The sequence below is a fragment of the Harmonia axyridis genome, chromosome 1, assembly GCF_914767665.1.
Source record: "Harmonia axyridis chromosome 1, icHarAxyr1.1, whole genome shotgun sequence".
Taxonomy (NCBI): domain Eukaryota; kingdom Metazoa; phylum Arthropoda; class Insecta; order Coleoptera; family Coccinellidae; genus Harmonia; species Harmonia axyridis.
The window spans coordinates 41479818-41501187 of NC_059501.1; positions in this window are offsets into that span (position 1 = coordinate 41479818).

A 21370-nucleotide genomic window follows, 5' to 3' on the forward strand; every position below is an offset into this window, starting at 1 on the left:
ATTTTTTTCAACTTAATTTTTGTAATGACACTTTATACTGGGTGTCCCAAATTATCGTATACAGGCAATATCTAGCTTATTTGACAAGATAATAAAAAAATAATAAAATGTTGTTGAATAACATCAGAGTACCTTCCCAATGATGTATAAAAAGGGCTGTCACATTTAATATAATAATAATAAACTTTATTTATTACTCGGCTATTGAAAACAATACAAATGAAATCCACTAACTTAATTAAATTCTTCATAAATATAACTCATTAAACATTTTTTGAATTCTCTTTAATTATTACAATATTTGAGCTTCTCAGGTAGTTTATTGAAGATAACTAATCCCCTGTTAAATGTGGATTTATTCATTAATGTAGTATTAACTTTTTCTATGTAAAAATCATCTCGACGTCGTGTATTATAATTATGTATTTCATTAGCAAATTTTAGGTTTTCACTCAAATATTCAGGTAACATTTCATTCCTTGCTTTGAATATTAAATCTAATGTTCTATAAATAATCCTTTGATTGACACTCATCAATTTCAAAGAATTTAACGTATTTCTTATGGGAGTTCTTTTATTACATTTCAAAATAATTATCATACCTCTATTTTGAGTTCTTTTATTACATTTCAAAATAATTATCATACCTCTATTTTGTAGTTTTTGTAACTAATCGATGCTACCTTTATTCAAATTAAACATAACTGACGAGCAATAATCTACATGAGGAAGTACCAATGATCTAAACAACATCAGTGACGTATTCATATCAATTTTACCCCTTATTCTAAATATGAAACCAACCTTTTTGGACATTTTATTTGCGATATAATCCACGTGAAACTGAAACTTCAAATTCTCGTCTAAAATCAATCCTAAGTATTTCATTTTAGTAACCCTCTCTATTTCATCTTTATCAATATTAATTCTGAAATTACTACGTGTCCTATTTGACAGCCATGTGGTAGCTACCTTTACTTCTATTTTTCAAATGACACTCCCTGTATATTGTAAGTGAAAATTGCGTGTCGTTCTATTTGGAAAACAACTATAGCACATACTCGGTATTTTTTATTAATGACAACAAAAACATTAAAATTTTGTGAAGTATTAGTTGCAACTGAAATACCTACTATGCAATGTATACAATGCTCAGTGCTGGAATCTTTTTTTCATTTTAGGTGAACTTTTGGGAGCTTACATATGAACAGTCCTGCGGTCGTAAGTCTCCATTTTGCAGATAAATTATAGGATATATATAATTTTTTTTTCATTTTTTGGTTATTATTTAAAGCAAGTGTTCCAAATTATTTATTATCTCATCAAAGTTCATTGAGTCTAATTTAATGTTAATTAAGTTACTCAATTTGTTAACCTTTTACTCAATAAGTACAGTTTTAGTCATTTTGAATATTCTTTTATTGGTTATTAGTTTTTCCTTTTTAAGAATTGAAATTTCATTCCTAGACAGAAATTAACCAATATCATAAATATTGATTATTGTGTGGGAATAGACACGAATTTGTCAATTTTTTGATATTTATATTATTATTAGGTTTTTTGAAACAAACAATTTATCTACTTCCCATATTTGAAGTTTTTACAAACATGGGTGGAAGCATTTCATTTTTATAACGTAAAAGACGCCACAAAATATTATTGTTTTTGTTGTTATCACTAAAAAAATACAAAGTATGTGCTGTCGTTGTGATGTTGTATTCCAAATAGACACGCAATTTTCACTAACAATATAAAGGGGGTGTCATTTGAGAAAATAAAAAGTGAGGGGTAGCTACCACAAGGTTGTCAAATGTAGGAACCTTTTTTATACATCATTTGGAAGGTACTTTGATGTTAATGAGAATAAAGAATTATCAAATTATAATACCGTAGAATAAGATAGTATAATTTTGGATGTAACAGCAAAAGCTACTCACGTCACAAATTTTCTGAAAGAATCGACATCTGAGTCCCATACATACGCAAAAATATTATTTTCAACTCAAGGGTTTGAAAAGTGTGCTCCTATGGTTTATGACTGTTTTGCAATTATCTCTGGCCAAGCGTTTTTATAGACTAGTTCAAGTGACTTTGGATATACTATATACAGAAATATTGTAATTTCCAAAATGATTTCCACTATTATATTGTAATTTTTTTTTCAGAATCTACAATTCTCAGAGTTCACTGCGTTAGAAGAAGAAGAGGTCCGAATAAATTCTATATTATTTACCAATTCTAGTGAATTCAAATTACCCTGTAGAGTTAAACAAAAATTTTCTGCAAGTAAGTATAGAGATCTTAAAAGAATTATTCATGGTCAATATGAATATGTAATATAATAATGAATCAACTAATTACAACTTTTTCAGAAAATGAGTGTAGAAAATCTGTAATCAATTACAATGGATTATCAATTACAAAACCTATTATCCAGAATGAGATGACAGGAAAACATTCGAAACCTTCAACTCCCCCTAGTTCAGCTTTAAAAACAGTTGAAATTATTGCAAGAGATAATACAGAGATAATTAAAAATGATACAATTTCCAATGAGACAATTGAAAAAATTGGAAGTAGCATCTCGAATAAAAATGAATCTAAAATTGAGGAACCCACAGTAAATGTATGGAAAAAATCATGGGCTAGTCTATTTGATAAAGATGTTAAAACAATATCGAATGAGAAAATAGACAATAAAATTAATGATTCACATGTAACATCTTTAAAACATACAGAAGTAGTCACAAAAATAGATTCAGCCACTCATATGTTAGGAGGTGAGTTCAAAAGAATATCTTTTTTCTATATTTATCTTACTTTCAACTAACAATTTGCTTACAACTACAGTAGATAATTATTTTACTTAGTTGAACCCATTTTACTTGATGAAAAGTGGAATGCTTTGGTTTTCACCTACAAATATCAGTAAAAATTCAAGTTTCTATCATGGTTAGTAATATTTTTTAATTTTCAGAATTTCTCAAGAACTATAAAATTGATGGGACCCAAACCAGTTTTAAACCCAGGGGTTTACGAAACAAAAGTAACTTTTGTTATATAAACTCAATATTACAAGCCTTACTTGCTTGCCCACCACTTTGTAACCTTCTCAAACGGCTATCAGAGAACTTCACTCACAATAATGCACTGAAATCAATAACAATGATTGAAAATATGTAAGTATAACTTAATATAATTTGCAACTTTGATTGAATAACAATTTTATATATGTATTTTAATTATTCAATTATTCCAGGTGTAAATTTATGAATAACTTCGATAATCTGCCCAATGTTAGACGCAAGTCACGTTCAAAAAAGAAGAACAAGAAGCAAACTTTCGTCAATATAGATAATGGCAATTCGTTTGAGGCCTCATCGTTTTATACGATGCTAAACGGAACACGTAGCGATTCTTTCCTTGTTGAAGGCCGACAAGAAGATGCCGAGGAATTCTTAGGCCTTCTGTTGAATGGGCTCAATGATGAAATGATGGAAATAATGAAATTGATTAGCCATGACGAAAATATTCAAGCAGCTAAAAAAGAAGTGAAAATAGATGTGGATGATTGGAAAGTTATGGGTCCTAAGAACAAAGAGAATGTAACAAGAGAAATACAAATGGACAAGACACCGATTAGTGATATATTCGGAGGACTTCTCTGTTCAAGAATCCATAAAACCGGAGACGAAACTTCAGAAAATATTGAACCATTCCTAACATTGCCATTAAATATTAAGAAAGCAAATAACATAGCTGAAGCATTAGAAGGCCTTACAACCAAGAACAAACTAGAGGGTCTGACATCATCGAAAACGAAAGAAACGGTTGAAGCATGGCAGCAAGTGATGATAGAGAAGTTGCCTGTAGTTTTAGTATTACATTTGAAATGCTTCGAATACAGAATGAATGGCTGCACTAAAATAATGAAGACTATAGAATTTCCCATCAATCTGCAGATTGATTCTAAAATATTATCTGGAAGGACGAATACTTCAGCGGAGAGACAATACAAATTGATTTCCGTAGTATACCATGTAGGAAAGGAGGCCAGCTATGGGCATTATATAGCAGATACTTTCCATTCGGGGTATAATACATGGTTGAGGTTTGATGACTCTAAAATAAACAGAGTTACGGAAGAAGATGTTCTTAAACGTCAAGGAGATAGAGTTCCTTATCTATTATTTTATCGAAGAAGTGATACGGTTTGAAGTGTAAAAATTCATTGATATAGTTGATAATTTGTACAGATTAGAGTTAAGGATGCTGAACATTGTAATATTTTTCTGTTGTTTCATAAGTAATACTATGTATTGAATTTCGGGAGAATATGATAAATTGACTATACAATGTTATATATATATATATGTATATAAAAAATAAATATTATATTTTAATAAACGGACTTTGTATGAATGTAAAATTTTGTTTGTTTTTTTTGAAGAAATTTCTTTTCCTAAAACTTAAATTAAATTTTTGCAAGAACTACGATCTCAGAAGGAAAAAAAGATCGTCTTCGTGAAAATTCCAATAAACCATAAACAGTATTAGCTATTTCAGGACTTTGGACTCTTTATTCCTTTTTCTTTGCTCTTGAAATCAGGTGAATTTCGCTCAATGTAATAAAAAAAAACTTGACCAAACTTTATAATTTTCCCCTGTGTTCAGCGGCGCTACGTTCTCCTACTTCTGTAACCTAGATAAATGAGGATATTTTGGAAGATCGTAACTCATGCACTCGAATCATGTAATTTTTTTTTGTTTCACAAAAATCATACCAGTCATGAACTCTGAATCAACCTATATCTATAATGACCCAAAACAAAACACTCATTAATTTCCGTTTTATAACCTATTATTCCTTTTCCTGGGTCAGAACAATTTTTTTGGAGAATTCTCGTCTCTGATTACTATAAAATTTCTTTTTTCTATTGGTCCTCTAACTCACTTGAAAATCAAAACTTAGTTGAATAATGCTTTCAATTACTCAAAAAAAAGTTCTGTCCAAGGTCAGATTGGATTTCTTTAAATTTAATTATCCTGGATATTAGACATGAGAACTCAGAATATATTGAATTTCTCTTTTACTACAGTTAAAGGTCTGTGCTTATAATATTAATCTGGTGTACGCTAATAGTTTCGATTGTCTGGGATACCATCTATTCAATGGCATAGGCCTCGATTTGGTAACATTTTGGATGTTCCACCATTTACTAATGTACATGCCTAAAACCTCTAGAATTTGCTTCTGAATAAGGATTGGTCAAGTCTATTCAATTCTTTATACAATATTTGGAATAAATTGAAATAAATTTTTGTATATTAACAACTGCAAATGATTATTTTTCCTCTATTGCTTATGTCATTCTTCATAATTTCGAACACAATGTTATGGATTATTGGTTATTATTTAAAGCAAGTGTTCCAAATTATTTATCATCTCATCAAAGTTCGTTGAGTCTAATTTAATGTTAATTTAGTTACTCAATTTGTTAACCGTTTACTCAATAAGTACAGTTTTAGTCATTTTGAATATTCTTTTGATTGGTTATTAGTTTTTCCTTTTTTAGAATTGAAATTTCATTCCAAGGCAGAAATTAACCAATATCATATATATTGATTATTGTGTGGGAACAGACACGAATTTGTCAATTTTTTGATATTCATATTATTATTCGGTTCCTTGAAACAAAAAATTTATCTACTTCCCATATTTGAAGTTTTTACAAACATGGGTGAAAGCATTTCATTTTTATAACGTAAAAGACGTCACAAAATATTATTGTTTTTGTTGTTATCACTAAAAAAATACAAAGTATGTGCTGTCGTTGTAATGTTGTATTCCAAATAGACACGCAATTTTCACTAACAATATAAAGGGGGTGTCATTTGAGAAAATAAAAAGTGAGGGGTAGCTACCACAAGGCTGTCAAATGTAGAAACCTTTTTATACATCATTCGGAAGGTACTTTGATGTTATTCACATCAATTTTTTTTATTATCTTTTCGAATAAGCTAGATATTGCCTATTTTTCATATATTTCGAGATTTAATTCATTTTGTGTTAATGGTATAATTGTAATCCAGTCATATATAGGGTGGTCCCATTCAATTAGAAATTAATTTTCTTTCAAGAGATAAAGAGAAAAAGTTTAGGTTTTTTAAATGGGACACCCTATATATGATTAGATTACAATTATAAAATAGACACAAAATAAATTATATTTTGAAGTAAATGAAAAATATTCATTTATAAGGTGTCCTTTCAAAAAATTTCGAAAAACTCAATATCTTTGAAACGGTCAGCATTTTTGAACGTTATGTTAATTGAGGCGCATTCCGTTAATTTTTATTGTCCTCGTCCCGGTGCTTTGAAGGAAAAGTTCAAGGCCATTTCCTTCAAGGAGATGCGCTTCTCTTTGAGGGATATACCCTTAAACTTTTCCACAGATTGGATCGCTAGAATTATGTTAGTTTGTTAATTATTAATTAATCCCATATTTATAGGTACATTATAGAAGTCTTTTGTAAGAGTTCATTCATAAATAGCAAATGTTCGTTAACTACCAGTTGAAAATTTTTTGATAAAGAATTTGTTATTTGTGAAGATAAAGTAAGTTGATATAAATTATTTATCACCGAAATATATTAAACATACCTGGTAAACAAATATTTCATTCTGTATTAATAAACATTTTTGAATGCATAATTTAACTATTAATGAATATATCAAATATAAATCTGCTGTATCAGTTGTGAATGAATAACTTCCAAATAAGTGCTTTATTAATAAAAAAATATGGATTTCCCCCAGTCTACGTTTTCGGTCTAAACCGCAAACAGTCTTATCATACTACATTCTGGCAGGATCAAAAATTGAAAAAGGAATTGAAAGGAATATTAAAAAAATATGAGTCCTCATTTCACATATTCTTTCATAAAAATCACATTAACTCATGAGCCGTCCAGTTTTAACAGTTATAGCATATTAATGAAATTGTCATCAAATGAGCTTTACCTAATGATGCAATAATATTCTGGATGTACCATTTGAAATAGGAAATTAATTGTCTGTTTCCAGTATACCCATCCAAAATTTGTAGAGATCTAAAAATATTTTAGAGAAAAAGATCATTCTATATTAAAAAAAACATTATTTATTATTATACGTTTCAAAATTGTGAAACTTATAGTCAAGTGTTTCATTCAGTTCCTTTTTTTAATATTGAAATTATGTTTCACCAAGGGATATTCGAGGAATCAATTTCTAAAAGATCAAACTCTGAAACCCCAACTTTCGAATTTTCAGCACGAAATTGGGGTTATTTTTCCATAAACGTCTAATGGGTTATCGCAGTGAATCACCCTGTATTAGGTTGATATTGTTGTGCAATTGTATCAATTGTAACCATTTTCAAGAGGTGCAAATGCGCAAAGCTCGCCGACTTCACGTCATTGCTATTCTATGTTCATGGCAATTGACATTTACCATTGACATTCGACACAGAATTATGAAGATCACTTCCAGTCTTTGTTCATAGAAAAAATCAACCATTTCAGATTTCTTTTCGAAAGAACAACACCGAACAACATTCGAAACTGTCATAAATCTAACCCTCTTCTTCTTGGGCGCTGGCTTCGGACGTATTTTATCGCTCAATTTCTCGGTCATTTCAATATCCATTACAAGAAACACCTCGGGACCATAATTTGTCCATTTGATCAAGAATTGAGACAGTTTTTTCGAAAAAAAATAATCTGCTGAAATATTAAAAAATTGTAATTCCTAGTCGTTACCACTCTTTTTCATAAAAATCCCATTAACTCATAAGCCGTTCAGTTTTGACCAAAGTTTTGGCATATTATTATTATTATTATAAATAATCATTAAATGATAACTCATGATATGAATCTGAATATTTTGAATTTTCTAACAAAATCAAACACAAACACATAATATGACACGATCAGGTTATGTCCATAGAAAAATAATGTATATGGTTATTTTTATTAATCATACACGTTTTGAGATGCGCAGATCCATCCCTACTCAAAACTAATCGGGAACATAAACCTCTGAATTTGCCTGTTCAGTGTAAAAAGTGATTATGCCATGTAAAACGTCCTTTGAAAGATTGTGCAAGAGAAATTAGAAAGTAGTCAAAGTTTCAATTTTTAATCAATGTTTAGGCAAACGGTACAACTAGCCACAAATGCGCAAAGATCCCTGACTTCACGTCAGTGCCATTCTACAGTCCATTCAGGAATTATTGACATCGAAGTAGGTCATGAACGTCTAGTCGCGGCTTTATTTCTGGTTACAAAAATATCACTAAAAATTGCTATGGTTCATCATAGAAATAACCAGTTTAAATTATTTTCATCATTTTTCTATCCGAAAGATCCTGAATTTTCGAAATTACGATTATTACGAAGGGACGCATACAGTCATGATTTCATAAATTGGAATTCAGATTATATAACGTGAAAATATAGTGAAATGCTGTATCATTTCAAGGAAATCCAATGAATAGATATCTATTCATTTGAGAGTCACCCATGAAAGATCATTAAAATATGCATATTCCTTTTCACCAGAGGCTCTTCAAAAATTGTTGCATTCTTGATGGATACTGGATACCAACCTGCTTGCATAATTCTCACCATATAATTCTTATGGATCATTTTAACTGTGGTGTCTAAACTGGTGAAGAAAACAGAAAAAACTGGTTGATAAATTTAAATAGTGTAGCTTAGTGAATGGAAGAGCTATATCATAATAAGACAGAAATAGAATTTAAAGAATTCATTCAGTATATGAAGAATTTTGACATCACAGTTGTACTGTAACTTTCAAAATTGGAACCAATTTATCAGCCGATGTGTAAATTAGTTTCTCTAATTCTGTGGTTATTCCGTTCATTCTTCCACATCTTGTAGAACAAAATCGTGCGGGAATATATCAGAAACGCACAGTTTTCATGGTTATATTTTATTATTTTATGTTGGTACTTCCGCCACGGCTTTATCTGTCAATTCATCAATTTGACTTGAAGAAATCAGTTCTGCCAACCAACATTTTTCAATGCTAAAATCACTAAATTATATTTATGGAAATATTTCATTAATTTCAATGAAAATGCAATGAATTAGAGAAAATAATGTATAATACTCGTTCAGAAGTCTCATTCTACCACTCGTTCATTCCAAAACTTGCCACTTCGTGGCTCGTTTTTGAATTTTGAACTCGTGGAAGAATATCAATGCCTTCTGCACTTGTATTATAAATAACTATTCTAAAGTCACTATTGCAAATGTTCATGACATGAATGATTGATTAAACTTGTATGAAAAATATAGATACTATTTGTAACAGCTTTGACTCACCCACTAAAAGCATTTTTGCATGAAATTATTTTTAATTTGTGAATTTTAAAATTTCATTGCGTTCTGTTATTATCTTTAAATGGTTAAGAGGTGGAGAAATTCTTAAATTCACTCTTCTGAATATATTTTTCGATTAAACACTCAGTAAAAATTCTATAAAACAAGTCGAATTTATTAGATTTTTGGATTACTCATTCAAGAAAAAAAAACATATAACAATACTTAATTTCAAAATAAAATAAAAATAAAATATAGATGCAATGCCAAGCTTTATTTACAGATCTTTTTCATATAGCTTAATATAATATAACGGTCATGCTCCATGAATTTTTGAAATTCATCATTTGAGCTGTGAACATATTATTCCAATTATCTGCTGAAAAGGTATTAATTTAGCAACCCAATTATAAAATAATTCTCCCTTCATATATTTTTATAATCCTCATGATAATCACTGTCAAAACAAAACATCCAGGTAAAAATCCAAATATCCAGCATTCAAAATAAGCAGGCAGAATATAGATGTTTGAAATTATATAATTCTCTTCCAAGGAAGATGAAAGCAATGTCAAATATAACTATATTTAAGAAGAGCTTATTCGGATATCTCCTTGACTTGGAGCCATACTCTTTGGATGAATATATTTCTAATTTGTGAACAGAATATAATTTTGTTGTTTTGACACTATTCCATTTCATTTTTTAGATATGTGAAGATGATAGGGAATAAAGATGATTATTTATTTATTTATTTTTTATTTATTACTCCAGAACGCACGAACCGATTTCCACGGTTTTGCATTCGTTGGAAAGGTCTCGGGCTCCGTGAGGTTTGAAGCAAAGAAAATTCAGGAAAAATTTCAACAGAAAAGCGGGAAAATCATTTTCACATACATGAGTAGCTGTCAAACAATGTATCACGCACCGGCGCCATCTACTTAAAATATTGGTTTGTAGTACATGCAAATCAAGAGATGGCGCTGTATGTGAAGAATGATTTTCCCGCTCTTCTGTTGAAATTTTTCCTGAATTTTCTTTGCTATAAACCTTGGTTTATTTGCGACTGCTGTTGGTAAATGTACGTGGACCAAAATCATTTGCGCATTTGAAAACTGTGAATGGCCACCAATGCCAAACATTATCTGCAGTGTGAAAGAATTTCGATTCCTTGAGAATTATCTTAATGATTTCAATAAGCGTACAATATTGTTTGTCGTAACTAGCCTTGAAAAAGAAACGAACTGTTTCGAAACGTCTGCGTTGTTACAAATTAAACAATAGAATAAAATTGTGTCCAATATTCCCAATATTTTCTTATTTATTAAATAACAATGGATGATAACCAAGCAATAAAATCATATCGAAAAGCATGTCCACTATTGGGTTGGCTGGAGAACGATTCTCATTGGGATTTAACACTTGCGGATTCAGTTGTTTCATCGAATGCGTACCAAATACGAACGCTGTTCGCAATTATCATCACCACATGCTTTCCTTCACAACCAATTCAGTTATGGAACAAATACAAAGACGACATATGTGAAGATATCTTGCATCGCTTGCGCATTCAAACGAATAATCCTGACATCCAAATAACCGATGAAATCCACAATGCAGGATTGATTGTGATTGAGGATCAATGCTTGATTATTGCAAACAAGCTACTGATTGGAGTAGGAATGATTGCGCCAAATCGATCGATGCACGATGCATTCAACCAAGAATTTAACCGAGAGCTGCAATACAATGTTTGCAGGAATTCGTTCGAAATAATGTGCCGTTGCTGAATGGACAGCAAAAACAAGTGTACGAAACATTAATGCAAGCGGTGGAAAATAATACTGGTGGTCTATTCTTCCTGGACGCACCTGGAGGAACAGGGAAAACATTTGTCATTTCATTGATTTTGGCCACTATTCGATCAAGATGTGACATAGCTTTGGCGTTAGCATCATCTGGAATTGCGGCGACTCTTCTAGATGGCGGTCGTACTGCACATTCTGCGCTTGAGTTGCCACTCAATTTAAACACAATTGATACTCCAACATGCAATATTTCCCGATCCAGTGCAATGGGAAAATTGTTGATGCAATGCAAGCTCATTGTTTGGGATGAGTGCACAATGACACTTAGGAAATCACTTGAAGCACTTAACTTCACACTATGCGCCATACTGGAGTCCGTGGAATATCCATACGTTGCGCAATCTGGTGGTTCAACAAAGCTTTTTGATGTAGGTCTACTACTCGTGCCCGGTTTAACTGAGAAATGTCCTAGCATTTTCCACGGATTTTCTCAATACTAAAACTTTCGTTACTAGCTGAACACTGATTAACTTCGAATATACCTGTATTCCACCGTACAAAAAGCATTTTTTCTAATTTATTGTTTTCATCTGAGTAATACCATTCCACACACAAAAAATTGTCTTGTTACTTTCAACAAGTTGAGAGTGGATAGGGAGGAAAAGTTTGGCAAGACTTTTGACGATTTGTGAATTTGAATATTCTGCTCTGAAGAAAGGACTTGTAACTGGCAAATAGGAAAAATGATTCTATTTTTTTTCAATTTTATTGAAGTCATCGACTGCTACGATCATTAGCCTCTAACCTTACCATCACCAGACATGTACAACATCCATGACCTAGCCAGGATTCGAACCCGGTACTTTCGGCACAAAAGTCGACTTTTCAGTCCACTGTACTACCAAGACAGTCTGTTAGGTTCTATTATCCGTATTTTGTCTCTTCGTAGTCGAATTAATTTTCTCTGTTTTTTTATGATTTTTATGCGCCGTTTTGTATTTTAATGAAATTTTGTGATCTTTCAGTCTATTGTGTAATTTTTGTTATGTTTGTCCGGTATATTGTTTCTCACAGACTTTGCGCGGAATGTTGTAAACTGATTGAGACTTCTTGGACTTTGGAGTTGACGCTCTCAATTCGCCAAAAATTACCTTTATTTGATTTTTAGGTTCGTGAATTAGTTCTAGATTATGAGGCTTCAATATTTTTGGGATTTTATGGAATAAGTTCCATGAGCTTGTTCTACAAGATCTATGACAAATTAATGATAGCTGCACTCATTCTGACTTTTTTTTTTTCATGAAGATACTTCTGATCCTTTTTCGTTCAAAAGTTACTAAAATTTGAAAAAATATTTTCTTGTTGGAGTTTCATTTTTCAACTTTTGACCTCATATCAATCTTCCCCAACAATAAACAATAGAAATTGTTCGAAATGTCCACCTTCGGCTTGAACCAAGCCTCATACCTACGAACTGGAGATTACTCGGCGGATCAGATGGAGCATATATTTATATAATTCTCATATAGGAAATAATTTTTGAATGATCAACCACCTACTCTCCCCTGTCATGTAAATTTTTTAATTATAAATGATCTTTGTGCAGAATTTCATGTCAATCAGCTTGTGGTAAATAGGTAATAAACAAAATAAACACACATTCAAATGCATAATATTATTATAGCTATACATATATGGATACATCTTTTATTTCAACATAAAAACTTCAAATGAAAATATACTGATTATATTATTACGCATTAAAAACAGAGTGGAACTCAAGGTGCGAACGGTCGAAGAATTTTAATTGAAACATTTTCATTTTGTTTTTTGGTGTTTCTCAGGTACCCTTCAGCAATAGTATTTGATTTCTACAGCTCCGTTGCTGATGCTTTCGCATGAATCTGGTAGAATATTAGTACAAATGTTCCTTCAAGAATGTTTCAAACTATGACCTATATAGCTTTCTGGATTGGGTTTTAAAAAACAGAAACTTAACAAACTTTTTTGGGTGGTTAAAATTGAATATTACGCATTATCGTAGTGGAGATATCTATTCTTTCCTGAAGAGATGGACATCAATCATTTGCGAAATAATTCAACTCTTTCTCACATTGGAACTTCATACTGTACAAATGGAATCAATACTTTTTTCTAATATGAATAAAAATAATGATAGAATCCAACCTAATGAAATGGCGATAAATATTACTCTCAGATGACTAAATGAAAGATTTTCGGACGTTTCTTTTTTATTTATCTCATTCCTCCAATATTCGAAAGAAAATGATGTTATACCATATTGAAGGTGTCTCGCAATCATTTCGTGGAAAATACTTATGTAGGGCGAGTTTTTTTTGAAAAAATATGTGGAAAATCCAGGTACAAGGTTTTGTTTCATTATATGTGATTTGCGTACTCCTCTAAACATATTAACCATCGTGTGAGCTTGTTGATAAGGCAATATAACAGCACAATTATTCCGGAAACTCATCAATATTTCACTCATTTCTTCATCAGAAGCAGATACAAGTTGATTAGCTAACCGTGGGATGGCACTTTTCACAAGACCCTTCATATCTGAAGGAACATAAGTAGTAAGGTTGGATTTAATGAGATCTTATATTTTATCTATTTGTAGATCATACTTAGAAATGAGAAGAGAATCTAGCAATGAAGCTTGGAACGTTGCTGAAATGATCAAGCAACTGAATTGCCACAAATTCATCAAAAATATTTGAATCACTTGATATGATGCAAGTCTTTTAACAGGTTGGTTCAAACAAATACCAAATACACATAAAGTGACTTGCTCAGTTTGCTTATTAAAAAATTTACCTGCAATTGATATAACAAGTGATGGTAAAATGAAAGATGCTAAAGTTAGAACCCAGAAAGTTGGATTCGAATCATTCAGAACTCTTGAGTACTGAGGAAGTTTCTGGGAATTTGGAACAATTTCTACTAAATAATCAATAGCAAATGGAGTCAAATATTCGATGTTCGGATAATTTTCGGTAGGAAAATATCGATATGGACAAAAATCAGCTTCTCCATCTCCAACGACGTGAATGGCATCCTCATAACTGAAATTTTTAATCTGAATTAAGTTCCACGATGCGTTCAAACTATGGATTAGGTCTATCCAAAATTTTGGATCTTCTCCAGACAACTTACTTCCCTTCTTTATATTTCTTGGAGGATTGTTAAAAACTGCCAAGTCGAATACTTTTCCGTTAAGGTTAGCATATTCATGACTCATGAAATAATCTTTGAATTCCTCTATATCAGTTAGATTTACTACAATTCTTTTAAAAGGTTGATATGTACTCAATTGAACATCTGGCTTGTAAAAGAACACACCTAAACACAGCAACGAATATTTTTTCCATACTTGTTTCATGAAATTTTGAACGTCGACTATTTCTACATCGAAGTTCAATATGAAAAACGATGGTATCCTTGTATTAAAAAAAGATAAACTTGATATGAAACCCACTTTCTGGTGAACATCTTCAAAAGAATTGAGTACGAAAAAAAAGTAAGTGGGGTATACTGTTATATTATTCATGGTTTCAACAACATGGCCTGGACAATGGACAAAGGATTGAGTATTTTTTGTTCCTTTGGAGAAATCTGCATTTCCTCTATATCCACGAAGACACAAAATTTGAAAATAATACTGGTGTCAGTTTCAGCTGCTTCTTTCAACCTCAGCAATAACAATTTTTTTCTGTCGTTGTGCACTACTCCAATTGAATGAAGGTAACAAGAAACAATGAGCTCAGTAATTACCATTGAAATCAAAAGGAAAGACATTATGTAAGTGAAAGTAAGCGTGGGAAATTCAGAGTTTCGTCGGGACGAAGGATCGATATTTCATTTCGTAAATTCTAACACATATACCTATGCCTTGTCCGATAAGATCATTTGAAAAGTTTTTAGGTTATTACTTACTCCAATTAGGTATGTAGGAATTTTCCAAACTTTCCTAATGATGAATAATTCATAGCCTGTAATTTATCTCTCGTGTTGTTTTATTCATTATTGGATTGAACAAAAGCAAAAAATAGCGGCATGAGTAATCAATTCAGAAAATGCATGTTTACTGAAAGAATATTTGTAACTTACAATATAATGAAGTAGAACTCTTAGAGAAAAAATTAATCATTTTATAAATTTGACCATCACTATATTGTTTTGTTCTAGAGATTGAAGGATTGATCTTATTTTCCCTAATTACTGTAATTTGCGAGTTTTCTGCCGAAAAAAGTTAGAAATCACTAAATTACTGATGAAAATTTCGAACCAAACTGAAAAATTTTCATCCTAGCTTTTGAATGAAAAACATTTTTTATGATAGGCTTGGGGCCTCCTGCAAAACGGTTTCATAATCTCAGAATTTGTTTATGTGACCACCTTTCTATATAAATTAAAATACTATGCCTTCTTTTGAGAATAAAATAATGCTTATAAGCTAGTTTTTAAATTAGTTGTAGGTACATTCACTGTCATTCATCGAAGGATTTGATTTGGAGCTTTGGACGCTTATTTCTGGTGGAAGATTCGTTGTTGTCGATGGATTCCCTGACTAAGCGGTTAGGCTGCTTTTCCGTATTCACAAGAGTTATGACTTCGATTTCATGAAGAAAAAATCTTCAAAGGTGATATGTTCATCTTTCTATAAAGTTGGCTTTTGTGAACAAACCAGGGCGAGTTGATGGCGGTCCTGAGAAATTAATTTTGGATGATCTGTACTTGTTAAAACTCGTTGAGTAGACCCTGGTAAAGTTAACTCCCGGCGGGCCAACTCCATTATTCCTTCCACCACAGTCAAACACATTTTCGTTTTTTTGATTTAATTTCTGGAAGCGAGAACGTAATGAAATTAGGTTCATCTCATGGAGAAATGAAAGATCTAGCAAGGATCAATTTTTTGTTCACATATGCTACATCTAGGGCCCAATTCTAGAATGGAATTGAAGAATTTCATGCCGGCCAAAGATATTTTTGTGATTTTTATAATTTCCGAATGGGCGCTCGAGAATAAATTTGAGTTGATATTATAGAGGAATATGAAGGCTAAAGATAAGAATGAATATATCGTTAACATCCGTTATCTCTAAGAGATCAAGCAAGTAGATCAGACATCTACAAAATACTGTGTAAAGCAGACGAATCTACACCTTTTCAACTTCACAAAGAGCACTTTTCATACAACCACCAAACAAACCAAGAAAAACTGCAAAGAAGGAGAGAGAAGCCCCTGCATAGAAGACATTTCAACGAGGCGAACCAGAATCATGTCGACATTGAAGCGTCGAATTATTCGCTCACATCAGGTGTGATGTATCCCGAAACGGAAGGTTTTCTTTTAGCCATCCAAGAGCAAGTGATCTCAACGAGGAATTACTGAAAGCATATCATTAAGGATCGAACTATTACTGATTATTATACATGCCGATATGGGTGTCCAACGAATGAGACAATCCAACATATCACGGGAGGATGTCAAATGTCTGCAGGAAATGAATATAAAGAGAGACTCGATGCAGTAGGAAAAATACTACACCAAGAATTGGCAACAATATTAAAACTAATTCATTCTGAAAAAGTTCCATACTTCAAGTACCAACCGGAGACCATCCTGGAAAACGAACGCTAAGAACTATATTGGGATCGTACAGTTTTGACTGATAAAACAACCCCTCACAACAGACCAGATATACTACTAGTTGATAAACATCAAAAGACAGCAATACTCATCGACGTAACAATACCAAATAACAACAACATCATGCGTCAAAACGAGGTCGAAAAAATTTCAAAATATAGGGACCTCGAATTTCAGATAAAGCGGCAGTGGGGAGTGATATCAACAAGGACTATTCCAATTATCATCTCAACAACTAAAATAGTACCTAAAAATCTCAAGAGAAATATCAAGCAATTTGGACTTAGTGAGTATATTTGTAATATAATGCAAAAAGCTGTTCTTTATTTAGGTATTGCAATGACTAGGAGGCGACGGAAAGATCCAAGGATCGGCTAGATCGCGTGTAAGAGGACCAGAAGTTCGACGAGAACCAGGGAGACCCCAAGGACCGGACACGACCGAGCTCTACCCTTCTGATATTTCAAATATCTGGGATTGAGTGAATATTCCTCTTAGCGGGGACTGAGAAGCCGACGCCGAGGAGATTTTTCTATCCTACGCGTTTGGGTTAAAGTCGGGGATGTTTTTTTAATGATAATAATAATATTTATTTGTCCCAAAAGAAAAATTACCATATAATGTTTCAAACAATTAATATATACAGTATGAGGTATCAAAAATAAGCATATAAAATAATTGTAAAAGAATTGCGTGTACATAAATATAAAGAAGAAAAAACTAACAAAAATTACAATGTTTGATTCGATTAATTTTCACACATTTGTTTATGTTTGTGAACGTATACCAGAATGATGAAGGCTTCCTTTTCTTGATGTTCTTTTGAATTGTATTATAGAGTAAAGATTCCAGTTAGGTAAGTGATTTCAAACCATTAGTTTTCCTTGGCATAAATAAAGGGATGTTGGAGATTTCATATCTTGTCCTGTTTTTGTAGGTACATGTAGCTAAGTTGATATAGTATATCCAAAGTCACTTGGAGGAACATGAATATTTCGATTGTATAAGGTTTGTCCAAGTTTCCAGAAATTCCTTTGGGGCCATAACGATACTTTCAAATAAACCCCGATATTTAGCGGATCGCGGTATCCACTTCGAAAGGACATCTATGGCCAACCGTTTTTATGGACTAGTTCAAGTGACTTTGGATATACTAAACATAAGAAGTGCACGGCGTATAGTTGATGCACATTGAATATGTTCGACAACTCGTATAGATTTTTTTTGGGTAGGTAATGGGCTTATGGTACATAATTTTCAACACCCATTTTGAGCTATGATACTTCTATTCCTTTATTATACGAGTTTGCTAACCCTTCCTCATGCATGATAATATAGAGTAAAGCTACTAGCTAGGTTGACATGGCTAGTAGATCACAGCTGTGGTTCAAGAATACTTGAAAAACGATTCGTGGTGAAAATATTCACGTCAGATATTTAGATACCTTATGTTAGAGATTTAATGAATGTATTAGTCGTGGAGCGACCATAGTGGAAGATGACAGATTTTTATACCGAATTGGGGTTAACTAGGTTTGGACCATTGTGTCCCTGTGACCCGGTCAGTTATTAAATTGTCCCGGTCAGTTATTTGTCCGTTATGAGATTCATATTTCCTTATATAGAGTAGGTAAGGAAAAAATTTCATGGAATCTCAACGGATTCCAGGAATCATAAAGCTTAAAATCTGTTTCCGTTGCTCAAACATTATTTTTCAAGAACTGAAGGATTAAAAATATAATTAGTAAAATTAGAGACATGGCCAAATAAATCAACTTAAACAATCACTTCATTTCGTATTGAATCCTGAGAGAACCTTAATATTTCCATATAAAATATTTTTGCTGTCAGCGCGGATAACACAAATAGGTACTTAATTTGGAGTAAAATAAAGCTTCTTTCTGATTCGCTGGTTTCACCTGACTACGGCTGCGTACTTGAAACAAGTCCTGGGCTTCTTTCTTGAGCGAAAATGGCGGTGATTTTCCGGATTTTCCTAATGCCGCTTCTCTGCTTTCCGCTATCTTGACTGCTTCAGCGAATGTCAACAAATTGTCTGATTCAAACAGACGATCCCTTATTTGTCCACTAGCTAGACCCATTATGAAACGATCACGAAGACAAATTTGAAGTTCTTCTCCAAAATCACAATGGACGGCCAAAGATCTGACTCTCGCTGCCCAATCTTTGATAGTTTCATGGGGTTCACTTTGTGCTTCATAAAATTTTCTTCTTTCACCGAATATACTTCTCTGCCCGCCGAAATGTCCATCAAATAGCTTCACTAGTTCTTCATAACCTAGTTTTTCCGGCGTCTTTGGGATACATAGGTTGAATATCAATCTATAGGAATCCCCCGACAGGCAGTTTAAAAATATAGCCCTTCTTCTAGAGACATCTTTGATATTATTCGCCTCGAAATAATTCGTCAATCGAGGACGAAAAATTGTACAGTCATTTGAATTAACATCGAATTCACGTGAATGACTGACCACATGTTCCGATGGCTGATCTGAAGTCGACATTCTTGATTAATTTATCGAGAATCTCGGTAAATTTCAATTTCCAATATCCTCGTCGCCACTTGTTAAATATCTGTCGATATTTAATTGAAATATTTATATAACTTGATATAAATTGTGTCATTCAATTTGGAATGAAACTTAATACACATTATCTTATATCCGTTTATTATTCAACTGAACTCTGTTACAACTAAACTGCACATCGGCACATATCACATATGCGCAACTGCCGTTGCTATGATACAATATGTAACAACTTACAATCCATTCAGGAATTATTGACATCCCGGGTGGCTTTGGAAAATCGAAATTAAGTTGGTACTTAATCAGTAACATTTTGAATTGCAGATTTCGGGTTGGCATTGGAAATGTCATTGGAAGATTTCAGTTTCCAGTTTGTTTGTGTTATTGGTTTTGATCGAAGAAATTTTGAAAATTAAAAGTTGTATCAATTTCAAACACACATTGTTTAGTTTATTTGAGTATTTCTCACAGTACTGTTTGAAAAAAGAAGAAGGCAAGTCATTACAACCTGGATTATTAGTGGAAGAAAACCTGTGCAATACGATTTCACCTTCAAAGAATCATTGAATGATTTGATTGTTACCAAAAGCAACCAATATATGGATAAAATTTGACCAAAAAGCATCTGGATTTTAATCAATCAACGTCAACATTACATAAACTTAATTGGTAAAAGTTCAAAACAGTTAATAAAAGGAAAGTTCTTATTGATGAACAGAAAAATATAATAAGTTGAGTACGATTTTATGGTGAATACAGAGAATATTTGCAACAAAATGTGAAATTCAATTATCTGGAGGAAACTTGGTTGTTTGAAAATGGCAGCATTATTCAACAGTGGACTCTAGAAAGAAAACAAAAAGTTTTTCAAGTATATTCAAGGGTAAAAGTGGAAGGATTACTATTTTGAATGCTGGACATTTGGATTTTTACCTGGATGTTTTGTTTTGACAGTGGTGATCATGAGGATTATATAAATCTATGAAGAATTATTTTATAATTGGATTGCTTAACGAAGTCTTGGCATTGCATCTATAGTTTATTTATATTCTATATTGAAATTAAGTATTGTTGTATCTGTTTTTTGTTCTTCAATGAGTAATCCAAAAATCTAATAAATTCCAATTGCTTTATAGAATTTTTACTGAGTATTTAATCGAAAAATATATTCAGAAGAGTAACTTCAAGAATTTCTTCACCTCTTACCCACTTGAAGATAATAAAAGAAAGCAATAAAATTTTAAAATTCACCAATTAAAAATAATTTCATGCAAAAATGCTTTTAGTGAGTGAGTTAAAGCTGTTATGGACAAAATAATTTATGTAATTTAATAGAAACTAGTTTAAAAGCATTTCAATAAAAAACAGAAAACTCGAGTACAAATAGTACCTATATTTTTCATACAAGCTTAATCAATCATTCATGTCATGAACAGTTTCAATAAATAGTGACTTTAGAAAGTAATTTACACATTGGCTGATAAATTGGTTCCAATTTTGAAAGTTACAGTACAACTGTGAGTCAAAATTTTTCATATACTAAATGGATTCTTTGAATTTTATTTCTGTCTTATGATATGGCTCTTCCATTCACTAAGCCACACTATTTAAATTTATCAACCAGTTTTTTCTGTTTTCTTCACCAGTTTAGACACCACAGTTAAAATGATCCATAAGAGTTATTTGATAAGAATTTTGCAAGCAGGTTGGTATCCAGTATCCATCAAGAACAACAATTTTTGAAGAGCCTCTGGTGAAAAGGAATATGCATATTTTAATGATCTTCAATGGGCGACTCTTAAATGAATAGATATCTCTTCATTGGATTTCCTTGAATTGAGATAGCATTTCACTATATTTTTACGTTATATAATCTGAATTTCAATTTATTAAATCATGAGTGTATGCGTCCCTTCGTAATTTCGAAAATTAAGGATCTTTCGGATACA